The sequence below is a fragment of the Pogona vitticeps genome, chromosome 2 (genome assembly GCF_051106095.1).
Source record: "Pogona vitticeps strain Pit_001003342236 chromosome 2, PviZW2.1, whole genome shotgun sequence".
Classification (NCBI taxonomy): Eukaryota; Metazoa; Chordata; class Lepidosauria; order Squamata; family Agamidae; genus Pogona; species Pogona vitticeps.
This window is the reverse complement of record NC_135784.1, coordinates 171,590,677-171,602,744: the sequence shown is the minus strand read 5'-3', so window position 1 is coordinate 171,602,744 and position 12,068 is coordinate 171,590,677. Positions and strand designations below refer to the sequence as shown.

At 48.0% G+C, this 12,068-nt stretch overlaps 1 long non-coding RNA gene across 1 annotated transcript; it reads right to left on the bottom strand.

Moving 5' to 3' along the window:
- On the bottom strand, positions 1–7,119 carry LOC144586616 (uncharacterized). The gene is made up of 2 exons (XR_013541539.1): positions 4,983–7,119; positions 1–3,615 (listed from the first exon to the last, which is right to left on the bottom strand). It is a non-coding gene; the product is annotated as an uncharacterized LOC144586616 (long non-coding RNA).
- Between the last annotated feature and the right edge of the window lie 4,949 nt (positions 7,120–12,068).

Below are 12,068 nucleotides of genomic sequence, written 5' to 3'. Positions count from 1 at the left end.
TACTGTATGTATTCATTTATTCAGTTTAAATACTGCCCATCTAGCTACCCCAGGCCACTCTGGGCAGTTCACAAGTATTTAAAAGAATTAAATGATAATTACATAAACATAGCAACTGCTCCAAATTAAACAAACAGATCATCAGTTAACTAAAAGGTACAGGCCGGTCCAAGTGAAATAAAGCTGGAGCTTAACTTTTAAACCAGGAGCTGCTGCCACAAGACAAGGGGGACTTTTTAAAAGAGCTGCACAGCATAGTGGCTCTGCTACCAGCTGGGTGGGATATAAATGTAAGTAAATAAAAGGAGAGCACTCTGCTGCAAAAGCTTATTGGGAGTTCTAGATGTGTGGGAAGGTTGCTGAGGGATTGGGCGTTCTGTGCATGCTCAGAGATGCTCCATGTGATTGCACAGAGGTGAAAGCCCTGTCAGTGGAGCCGTAGGCTGTGAAAGTGAATGGCAAGGTTTCCCAAGAGGAGAAGGGCCTCTGGGAGTTTACTGACAGGGAGGACCCGTAAAGTGGTGGAGGAAAAGGCCAGTCGGCTGTGCCAGTGACTTCAGAGGGAGGGGAGCTAAGAATGCATAAAACGGGCATTCTGTAGTAGCGCGTCGATAACTCTCGTGTAGCCACTCTGTTAAGGGGGAGAGGAGTAGGTGAGGAGAGCAGGGGACCCACGTACTCCTGCCAGTCCAGGCTAGGGAAATGATTTCTTCAGATAAGGGGGTGAGTCCATCAATATCAGTTGTATTTATATCTCACCTTTTTATCCAAGGAAATCAAACCTTCTTCCTCCCATTTATCCACTCAATAACCTCGCGAGGTAGGTCAGGCTAAAAAAAGCACAACTGGTACAAGGTCATCTACTGGGTTTCAGGGATCTGTACAGAGTCGAATTTGAAATTCCCAAGCCACTATCCAACAGAAATCATTACTCCACATTGATACTCCTCTGAGTATCAATTGTAGCTTTTTTTTTTTTCATTTTGTCCAGGGCTCTGTCCAGAAGTAGTTTAAATTTAATAGTTTAAATGTAAATCTGTGGTGCAGTGGTTAAAACTGCAGTGCTGCAGTCAAGCCTCTGCTCACGACCTGAGTTTGATCTTGACAGGTTCAGGTAGCGGGCTCAAGGCTGTTGCTTTGCAGGATGGTGGAAATAGGAAGAAACACAGCACCAGTGGCTGGGCTGGGGGAAAGGGGGACATTTCACACACACACAGCCCCCCCATGTGTCAACCCTCTGATTAGAGTACACATGCAAAGAAAACCTGTTGGTTTCTAGAGAAGAAGATGGGAAGAAGGAATCAATGGATGAAGGGGGTGCCTCAGCCTGAGCATTCGATTTGCTTCTCAGCCCACATGCCTTTAATCTAGCTGTCAATCATGGTCCTGATGAGTTATGGCCAGACTTGTGGCTCCACAAAAAGAATGATGTTTTTCTTCTGACTCAGTGATGCAGGCTTTGCCAGGTCGTTGCCGTATTGGGAGAGGGAGAGAGATGACACAGCGTTTTCCTGCATATCCAGGGAGAATTCCCACAGTGACCTCACTCACTGGCCAGCTCTTGTGTGTAGGTGGTTCTGGCCGCCCACCATCAAGTGTCTGGCTCTGACACGTGGGAAGACCCCCGCATGCTGGAGTTTCAGAGTTCAGCACTTGGTCGACAAGGGAATTGACTCACTTTCCGACTGCTTCCTTGGGTCGGTTGTCTGCCCTCTGTTGAAGAAGACAGCTTTGATTTCAGAACATCATAATGGATGCTTCTTTTTCTCTGTGCTTCCCTGTAATAAGAGAGAAGAGAGACCAGAAGCTATTCAGAGCCATTATAGAATTAGGGGCAGGAGTTGCCTTGTGTCCCGACATGGAAATCCAAAGTACAGAAGATCTTTCCTTACCTTTGCAGAGATCTCCCGGACCTCAGCACAGCAAGCAGTGTGAAGCCCCAGAGAGCTAGAGACCCCATTTAAGCAACCAACCATTTCCAATAATTGCATACAATCAGATGTGCATCAACTGCTAGAAGACTGATAAGTAGTTCCACTGGTTTAATGCACAAGAGTGGTATGTTTGGCCAAAGACTGACGTGTGAAAGAAGGGGAAAGACATGCAGCCAAATACATTAGGGTAAAACCCAGTCGTGAGTTTCTTCAAAGGAATCATCATTATCATCGCAGAACTGCAGGAAGAGATCACAGACTGTGATCACCTGCCTCTAATAAGGAGGCAGGCAGGAATATTCTTAGAACTGCAGGGCTGGAAGGGACCCCATGGATCATGGAGTCCAGCCCTTGTCAAGGAGGCACCGTGTGGGGGATCGAACTCCCAACCTCTGTACCTAAGCCACAGAGCTGTCCAGCAGAAAGACAGTCACTTTCCTCTTATCAGTGGGTGATGTTGCTGACGATCCACCTTGTAGGGGATAAATTTGCAGCAGAGCATGGATGCCATTTGAAGCTTCATTGCCTTCAGCTGCCAAAGAGGCCAAGCCCAGATTGGCAGGGACGCCACAAACGTGGCATGCCAGAACCTCCATAGGGTGGAAGGTAGTAAAGCCTGTTGTTCTGCGTCTGAATGCTAGCAGGGGCCCCCTCTGGATGAGACTGATTTCACCATCTAGCCCAGTAAGTCTGTTTCTTGCAATGGCCTTGCCAGCTTTTGGGAAGGGAAGGCAGCACTTCAAAGCAATGACTCCCATCCTCATGCCATCCCTAGGAATTAACTCGTGCTCGGGGAGACATTACCACGGTAACAGAGGTTCTGTCCTTGCTGTTCGTTTATTACTCTGCGTCATTTATTTTTTCTTTTTGCATGAATTCAACGTCCTATATAGAGGATTTCCAGACTGCCTTCTAACCCAAGACCCAGACCCACCCCCATTTAACATCAGCTACCTTGTGGTAGTCAGGGTTTTTTCTTTTTTAAAAAGCTTCAATTACTGCCAGTGGAAATTACTTTTTTAAAAAAATTAAACCCTGCAGGGCCAGGGCTGAACATGGGAGACAACCAGAAAAGGGAGGAAAGAAGAAAGAAAGAGGCATGAAAAGGAAAGGGAGAGAAAGAGGGAGGATGAGGAGAACGAGGTCAAGAGAAAAGAGAGGTGGAAAGGGGAAAGAATACAGAGAAACGAGAAAAAAAAGGAAAGAAAAGTGAAGAAAGGCGAATGAAGAAAATGTAGAATGGATGGGAGGGTTAATATTTGTGCATGTTTATATGTATGAGAAAAATCTCAGGATTGCAGTTGATCACAAGCTAAACATGAGTCAAGTAGTGAGGCAGCTTGATTGGGGGAGGCTAATTGAATTTTAGGGTGCATGAAGAAAGGCATAGTTCTTCATGGCCTCTGTAACTCACTCCTTTGGGTCTTCTTGTGCCTCAGCAGAACATTCCAGAACCTTACAGAGCTGAGCTGTAATATTTTGGTGGGAGCTCCACCCATTTCACCGAACATCTTTGCAATGATTCCCTCCAACTCATCCTTGTTCCATTTATCCCCTGCAACAAGCAGCTGCCTTCTGGAATCTGTCTTGCTTCTCCCCTCTGATCCTCAGCCGAGCTTTTTCTTCGTAGTCGTTCACAGGAATGTTTTAAATCTCTTTTTTTTTTCTCTCCTTGGTAAATCTATTTAAAAATCATAGTCGTTAGTAAAAGATAATATATTCCGTCATTTCGTTGCCTGAGGTTTTATGGTATTTCAGCTGACATTTGAGAAGTGTAGAGTCTACCAAGCCAAGGTTCCCCTTTCCTTATGGACAATCAAAATGCCGCCTCTGGTAGAACTTTGTAACATCCGAACTTGGAAACATAACTTCTCTTTTTATCCTGAAAAGAAAAACTAACACACCCATCTCAAGACTTCCTTTTAGGAGACACCAGTCTTTTCCTCTGAAGCCTTCACAAAGCAACAACAAACAGCTTCCCTAAAATTGTGACACCCATGTCAATCTACATTTTCAAATATCAATGCTCACTCCAGCTCCCCAAAGGAAAAGGGGGGGGGCGCTATGCTCCTGTTTCAAAACTAGATTGATAGGAGGATGTTTGACTTTGACAGTGTAAAAACATTGAACTAAAACTCCTGGAAAACTTAATTAACATAAGCAAGAGTCTGTGGTATTTTTCCAAGGCTTTCTAGAGATGCATCATCAGAAATGTTCTTTCTTTTCCTTAAGATTCTGTTAAAACTGAAGAATGTTTAACCTGACATTAAGTTTGATTCTGTGGACAGTTTCAATACAGCGGAGGAAGAAAATGTCTATTGGCATCTGAAAAGCCACCTTCTTCATTTGCAGTATAAGCCAACACCCTAGGTTCCAACAACCTTGGCAATATTGATCACTCTGGGGTCAACTCTACCGAGGACACTCATCAAGTGCAAGGCTCCCCAATTAACATAGGAGCTCATTTCATGTCTTGGCAAGCAAAAATGTCAAGTTAAACATTCTTCAGTTTCAACAGAATCTAAAGAAAAGAAAGATCATCTTCTGATGATGCATCTCTAGAAAGCCTTGGAAAAATACCATAGACTCTTTGTTTACGTTAATTAAGCATTACCAGGTGTTCCAGCCCATGTTTGTTTACACTGTTCAGGCAAAGCTACCTAGTATCTGTCTAGTTTTGAAAGGGAAGGATAGGTCCCTTTTCCTTTGGGGAGCTGGAATGTGTATTGATGTTTGATTTCTGGAAAAACACATCAAAGCTAACATTTTCAGCAAGCAAAACTGCTCAAGGTGTTACATGTGGAATATTAATTTTTGGGGTGGACCAGTGGCCATGCTTCTTGGAGAATTCCAGGACCTATAGTCTGAAAATACAAATTTGTACTTATCTTTAAAGGTAAGATTCTGGGAGGTTTTTTCTTTCCTTGCAAAAAAAAAAAAAGAAGAAGAAGAACTAAAAATCTAACATTAGCATGCTAACTGGAAATGTGTGGTTTCCAATTTCTGGTGCTGGAAGTGGTCTTCGTTCCTTTGGGCAGCAAAACCAACCTGAGGGCTACTGGACTGCTGTTGTGCAACAGATCTGAAACCATTCATCTGCTGCCAAGGCCTTGATCATGGGTACATCAACCTTGGATTTGGCCTTTTCACTTTGAGAATGTGTGGGTTCTGCAATAAAAGCAAAAAAAAATGATAAACTTATATGCACCATTTTTCCTCAGTATAGGTAATTTTAAGCAATCCATCCTTTTGGGCACAAAAACACTGCTTTGTAAATGACTGGTTGAAATTTAGGGGAAAGCCTGAGGCAGTTAGAAGGAGGAGGAAATGCTGTTCTGGTTCAGCACTGGAAAGACACCACCGGTCTTTATGTTGAAGGAGGAAATGGAGTTCACATTCCAGGAACAAATAAGCAGGGGCCATGGGGGGGGCCTAGATAGCATCTTCCTGCCCTGAGATAAGGGCCACTGGGGCTGGTCGGTTCCTTTGATTTGAAATCAGACAACTTGATGCCATTAACCACTTCCTCCACCACGTCAGCCTGACTCTATAGCCAATCTTGATATGTTTATGTGAAATTTTCTGGCCTTGGCTACTGGGTCAGAAGGTGGGTCGGCAGGCCTTTTCCCACCAGATCAAACATTATCTTATTTCTTGTAGTGAAGTAACATTCAACTCCTATTCCTAATCCTATTCCAGTCAGCGTCTGTATGTTGAAAGGATAGGATGGTACCATTTTGTCCTTTGCTTCAGGGAGCGAAATACCGTGGGCCTGGCCTGTTTTGGAATCAAAGATCTAATGGCTTGAGGACCTAGGCCAGGCTCAGACAATTTTGACTTCTTTGCAGAAGATTTGTTTGGATTTTTTTAGAGCAGTGGTTCCCAACCTTGGGTAGCCTAGGTGTTCATGGACTGCCGTTCCCAGAAACCCCAGTCAGCACAGCTGGGGGTGAAGGCTTCTGGGAACGGCAGTCCAAGAACATCAAGTTTTGGGAACCACTGTTTTAGAGGTTTGATGTAAAGCCTGCCTAAGCCAGTCTTTCCCAATAGGCCATATTCCACCTTTTTCCAGCTTGGTTGACAATTGTCCCAAAAGATGGAGGAGAGACAGCCAAATCGTTCCTCTTCTTGCTTGAGTGACAAAGAACACAGGACAAATGCCTAGCATTAGAAAATGGCAGAAGCAATGGAGAGCAATCCATGGAGAAAAATGATGCACAGCCCCACCTCAGGCTCCTTCCAGATAGCTCAGTGGTTTAGGCATCTGGCTGCAGAGGTTGGGAGTTTGATCCCCCCCCCCCCGTGCGTCCTTGACAAGGGCTGGACTCGATGATCCATAGGGTCCTTTCCAGCCTTGTACTTCTAAGCATAAGAATATTCCTGCCTACCTCCTTATTAGAGGTAGATGATCATCACAGTCCTGTCTGCAATCTCTTCCTGTTATGTATATATATATGTATGTATAAATGCTTGCTTCTTTACACATGTCTGTACTTGTGCATGTCTGAATGCATATTTTTCACCCAGGCTCTATAACTTGTGGCTCCTGTACTGATTCATCAAGGGGAAGAGCAAGGGCAAAGGCTAAGAGTGAAGATGAACTGAGGATTATTAGCTCATGCTGGGCTCATAAGGAGGAGCAGGAAATGTTGTTGGCAGGAAGGGTGGCAGTTTGGGCAGCTGTGGGCAGAGTCTGTGACCAACGTCAGCAGAAGAGGTAGTGGTGAGGCAGGGTACAGAATGCCCCTGACTTGCACTGGCTTAATTCCAACCAATTGGCCAGCCTTTGCTTACGTATTTGTCTATTTGCCTCTCACTCATCCAAAACACATCGCTAGCACCGCCAGTTGACAGTGCTTTTGAACGTGGGGTCCCTAAGCAATGAGAAGTCACCATGTAGTGATTCCGTCTTTTTCTCCATCGTGAACATCCACCTTCCCCCCTCCCAGTTTTAAATAATATTGATGAAAACACAGAAACCATTATATAGATCTGTGAAGGATCAAGTCACTGGGATGCTAAAAAATATTTCCCTATGAGAAACAGGGCCACCTTTGTGGTAGCCCCAATACTTTGGAACCAGCTCCTGGTAAAGCTGTGCCTGGTCCTCTTCCTCGCAACGTTTAAGAGGCTTCTAAAAACATGGCTGTTTAGAGAAGCCTTCTATGACATCCCTGCCTCATTCTGCATCTGATTTTATGCCTCCTGTCCTGCCTCGTCTCATAACTGATATTAAGCCTCTTGCATTATGTTTTATAGTCTCTTGTTGTTGCAAGGTTATATTCTATTTTTGTTGTAAACCATCCAAAATACAGGGTGCTACATTAATGGGCTGGTTCAATCAATCAATCAATCAATCAATCAATCAATCAATCAATGATTCATCAGATTAATTAATGAATTAATGAGTCATCAGAAACTCCTTTTGAGCTGAGTTGTACATACACATGCTTGAGAGAAGTATGTTGACACACACGCGTGTGTCATGTTTGTGTCTGAGGCAGCGGTATGTAATCCACAAAGCTCCCACTGAAAAAAATCTGTTGTTCTTCATCGTGGTCTTCTGTGAATGCACACAAAGGGTTAATACCAGCGCCAGCGTTGGGCCTCTCGGAACGTTTTCTAGCTGCAAGAGAAAAGTAACAATGTTTAGGACTACCCCTACTGCGCACGCCCAGCCTAACCGTCCCTCAGTTCCATTTTTCCGCCTAGCGGTTTGGAGCCTCTCGTCGTAGCTGCGTTTATTGCGATCTATCTATCTGATTTTTTGGCTTTGACCTCAGCTTCGCTCACGGACTACCCTAGCGCTTTTTCCCTTCAACTTGACGACCCGGTGTATTTTTCTGGCTTTACTCGGACTGATTTCGGACTGCTCTGCCTTATCCTTGGACTTGTCGTTTCGGTTTCCTTGCTGCCTATGTCCCCTTCAGGGCCGTTCAGCAGGTGTGTGGTGTGCGACCGCAAAATTCCCCATCAGGACGGCCACGATACTTGCCTGTATTGTTTGGGGGAGTCGCACAATCCCAAAGCTTGCCCACACTGCAAAGCCTTCACTAAGGCCGCTCTCAAGGCTCGCCAACAGCGCCTTAAACTTCATTTGTGGGAGTCAACGTTGTCGTCCACGGCGCCCTCAGAGGGGGAAATGGCTTCCACTTCTCGAGCAGCTCCTGTTCAGTCAGTCGTCTCTAAAGTCTCCAAAATGTCGAAAAAATCCGCGTCGTCGAAATCGGCCGCTCCTGCTTCGAACCCCGAGCCTTCGGCTCCGAAAGCTAAGCCGTCGAAATCGTCCAAAGCGAAGGCGGCCGCTCAGCTTAAAATGACATCCATTCCACTTTCTCCGAGCTCGGGTTCCATCCCATCGCCGATTCTTGAGGAGTTGTCGAGGCGCTTCGGGGCCTCGTCCGAGGCACCCGCACCTCCTCCTGCTCGACGTGCTGAAGTATTACCGCCTTCGGGAAGGTCTTCCCCGACACCGAGCCAGTTAGTCGCTGTCACTACTGGCCTCGCTTCCGCCCCACATAGCCCTTTTCCTGCGGGCCAGGGGTCGCCTCCCGTGTCGATCTCGTCCGTACACTCGGACTCGAGATCCCCTCGAGAAAAGCTACCTCGATCACCTGTGCGTTCGAGGTCGAAATCTCCTCGAGGCAAACGTTCTCGCACGGAGAAGCATGGCTCCCCGAGTCGGTCCCCTTCTTCCGGCCGCTCGAGGTCGAAGTCTCCTCGAGGGAAACGATCGAAGAAGAGGCATCGAGCTTCCACTCAGTCCGACTCTGGCGATCGCTCGGACTCGAAATCCTCTAAGCGTAAACGCTCTAAGAAGAAGCACCGTTCTCATCGACGTCGTAGCAAGCATCGACGTCGATCCTCTTCTTCCCGTTCAGCGGATTCCGACCGCCCTAAGCGTCGTAAGCACCATCGACGTCGGCGCGACCGTTCGCGGTCTCCTTCTTCGTCGTCGACATCCGCGTCTCGAGACCGGTACCGCAAAAAGATCCGGTACATATATGTCTCTTCTTCTTCGGAGTCGACCCGGCCTCGACGTCGACGCCGGGCTATTCGAGCCAAAGACCACCCTCCTACAGTACCGGTTGCCCCTCCACCGCAACCGGTCCCTTCCACCTCGGCGCCACCTGTGGTTCCAGTTCGACCCCCGACAACGCAGGTCGGCATCGAGAAGCCCCCTCCAAAGAAGAAGAGGGATGTCTTCTCCTCTGATCCAGATGAGGTGTCCACGGAGCGATCTTCTGACTCCGATCAGGAGCAACCCCCACCCTTGCCACCGCATGATTTACCTCCGGGTGATCTGGTGCTTTCCGATACTGGCGATACTCACGCTCCTTCTCCATCTGAGGACTTTTCTTCTTATTCTCAGATGATGTCCAGGCTTGCCAAGACGCTCAAATTGGACTTGAATCTCCCTTCTCCTCCGGGAGAGGACTTATTCTTTGGGGACATCAAAAGGGACAGTACTGCTCCCCCCAGTATAGCTTTTGTGCCTGTGGTTATGGAGGCCATCAAGGAGTTCTGGGCTCAGCCTGCGACTACACCTAACGTCCCTCGTCGCACAGAGCACTTCTACAAGATTCATGGGGCTGACACTCATTTTCTGCTCAAGCATCCCATTCCAAACTCACTCATTGTTGAGACAAGCTGTTCGAGGCCTTCGGCCAAAGCCCATGTTACCCCAGTTGATAAGGAGGGTAAAAAGCTGGAACTCATCGGCAGGAAAATCTACTCCCTTGTCACCTTGCTACTTCGAGTCATCAATTATCAAACTGTGTTGGGAGCTTATCACAAACAATTGTGGCTCAAGCTTTTACCGGGGTTGAAAATGATACCTGAAGACACTCGGCAAGCTTTTCTTAACTCCTATGAAGAAGCTCAGACGGTATCCAAGTATGAACGTCTTTCCATCAGACATGCAGCAGAAATCTCTGCCAGAGTCCTCATGTCTGCCATCTCTATCCGGCGCCATGCCTGGCTCCGTTCTGCTGACATAATGGAGGACGTCAAGTCAAAGGTCGAGAGCCTCGCCTTCGACGCTACCGGGCTGTTCAACGAAAAGACCGACTCCCATTTGGAGGACCTTCACAAGGCTAAGAGAACTGCTAAGTCCTATTCTGTTCAGACTCAATCTAGACAGCGACGCCCTCAATGGCGTAAATCTTATGGACAGTACCAATCTTCCCAACAATACCGTCCTTACAAGCAACTACCTCAGCAGCGCTCTGGCCAGTCCTCTTCTTCTGTCCAGGGTTATCAGGGATACCGCCCTCGTCCTCCCCATCGCCGCCAACCCTTTAAGCCACCTGGCAGGAAACAAAAACAGTACCTTTGACTTTCGGCCCCCCGTTTTCACCCATTCACCACCTACCACCCGTCTTCAACCGTTTCTTCACAACTGGTCCGTCATCACAAACGACACTTGGGCTCTAAAGATCATTCAGCACGGTTACCAGCTGGAGTTTATAAGATCTCCTCCGCTGGGTTTCATAACTCATTCTCCCTTCGACTCCTCACTAGAGGAAGAAATATCATCTCTCTTGGAAAAGGATGCCATCTCTACAGTACCACCTCGCGACATACGATGCGGGTTTTACTCCCGCTACTTCGCCGTCTCAAAAAGCGGAGGAGGCATAAGACCCATCCTCGATCTAAGACTCCTAAACACTTACCTGCGACCCAGACGGTTTCGGATGCTCACCTTAGAGTCCATCATGCACTTGCTGAAAAAGAACAACTGGTTTGTCCTTATAGATCTAAAGGACGCATACTTTCACGTCACTATTCACCCCGACCACCGCAAGTTCCTTCGGTTCATCTTTCAGGACACGGTCTACGAATTCCAGGCCCTGCCATTCGGTCTGTCCACAGCTCCCCGGACCTTCACCAAGGTCATGGCTCCAGTGGCAGCTTACCTTCGTCTCAGGGGCATTCACGTTTACCCTTACCTGGACGATTGGCTCGTAGTCTCCACCTCGCGAAGGCAATCCCTGAAAGACACAAAATTTATCCTGTACCTTCTCTCCAATCTCGGTCTCACTGTCAACAAACAGAAGTCTCAGCTCGTTCCCTCCAAAACAGTTCAATACATAGGGGTCTGTTTGGACGCTGTAAAGGGTCGGGTCTTTCTTCCCCCAGAAAGAATACACAAGATTCGACGAGCCATCAGGAAATTTCTCCCCGGTGCTCGGGTGACAGCCCATCACGCCCAACACCTCCTCGGCCTGATGTCTTCTACAACGCCGGCGCTAGCGCACGCTCGCCTCAAACTCCGGTCGCTCCAATCTTGGTTTCTCACCCTTTTCGACCCCATGATGGACAGTCAAAGGAAACGCCTTCGGGTCACCCCGGAGCTCACCAGACAGCTCCAGTGGTGGATGCACACACCCCATCTCACGGTTGGCCGGCCCTTTCGTCCACTCCGTCTCACCGTTCAAGTTACAACGGACGCCAGTCCGTCCGGCTGGGGGGCGCACTGCGGCCGTCGCACCATTCACGCCCTCTGGACACCACAGGAAGCCATGTTCCACATCAATCACCTGGAACTGCTGGCGGTTATCAAGGCCTTCAGGTCCTTCCTTCCTCTCCTGCGCGGCCGCGGAGTTCAGCTGGTGACGGACAACACTACCACAATGCACTATGTCAACAAGCAGGGAGGAACCCGCTCTCATTCACTCCTATATCTCTCCATCCTCCTTTGGGAATGGTGTTACCGTCATCATATCTACCCAGTGGCCATCCATGTAGCCACGGAGGACAACACACTTGCGGACACTCTGAGCAGGCTTCATTATCAGACTCACGAATGGGAGTTGAACCCTCTGGTCTTCCAGGACCTTTGCCGCCAATGGGGGACCCCAGTGCTGGACGTGTTCGCATCCCCTCACAACGCAAAATGCTCCCGGTATGCGTCCCGGGCAGGTCTCGGTCACCTCTCGCTCGGCGACGCATTCATGATTCCATGGAACCAAGGTCTCTTGTACATATTTCCACCGATCCCGTTGATACAGAGATCCTTGATCAAACTCCGACGTTCAATGACTCCGGCCATTTTCATCGCACCCTTTTGGCCTCGCCAAGTGTGGTTCCCCACTCTAGTCAGCATGGCTGTGGACTCAGTAACCCTTCCGA